Source organism: Gavialis gangeticus, unplaced genomic scaffold (assembly GCF_001723915.1).
Source record: "Gavialis gangeticus isolate Ggan-Ray unplaced genomic scaffold, GavGan_comp1, whole genome shotgun sequence".
Taxonomy (NCBI): domain Eukaryota; kingdom Metazoa; phylum Chordata; order Crocodylia; family Gavialidae; genus Gavialis; species Gavialis gangeticus.
The window spans coordinates 2,321,069-2,322,136 of record NW_017728997.1 but is presented as its reverse complement, the minus strand read 5'-3'; positions in this window follow the sequence as shown (position 1 = coordinate 2,322,136).

Here is a 1,068-nt window from a genome sequence, read left to right as displayed (position 1 = left end):
AGGGGGGGGGGGGGGGGGAAGAGGAGGAGAATAATACCTGTGATTGCCACCTTACAAATCTCAAAAGGGCCTTCACCCAACAGGGACACTCCTCCAGAAAGATAGATCCCACTTTTAAAAGAGCCACCCAGATACCACGTGAAGATTTGCTACAATACAAAAGTAAAATCTCCACAAAACCTCACCAACCTCATCATCAGAAGCAAACTCCCTATGACCCAAACTACACCCAATGTATCTAGAACATGTCAGGACAAAAAATGCAAAATCTGCCAATACATCTCCACCACTCGCACAATAACTACATCCCACGACAAAACCATCACCCTTCCTGGATCTTACACCTGCACCTCCAGAAATGTTAATGCGTTTCATCCAGTGTACCAAATACCCTGATGGAAAATACATAGGAGAAACCAAACAACAACCGCACACCAGAATGAACGCACACTGGAGATTTATCAAAGACAAGAATTCCCAGTTACCGGTGGGTACACACTTCTCACAGGACAATCACTCCCTCTCCGATCTCTCTGTTCTAATCCTCAAAGGGAACTTACAAAACACCTTTCGCAGATGAGCCTACGAACTCCCACTTCATAAATCTACTGGATACAAAAAATCATGGACTCAATATAGACATTGAATTTATGACACAGTACAACCTACCTGACATCTGATTCACCAGGTACCCGCCTGACCTGACTTCTTACATTCTTCTTTTCCACCACCTATTCTCCCCTCCCCCACTTTTCTGCCTTTTGTCTTCATGATTTCCATATTTCCTCTCTCATTGATGCCTCTTTTTTACCTTGTATTATTGCCTCTGTGCGTCTCCCTTTGGCTTTTTCCCCCTGCTTTCTACCCCCTCCCTTCCCTGCTTTACCTATTGTTTTTTTTCTAATTTTTACCTATTTATATTTTCCCTGCCATCTTGTCACGCTTTTAGCTTCTTTCATTCTTGTTTTCCTAATCTCCAACTATTGCCTTTTTCACAGACAGACTCTTTTCTACCTTGTATTCTGTCACTGTAATGTCTCCCTTTTCTTTCCCTGCTTTCTCACCTTC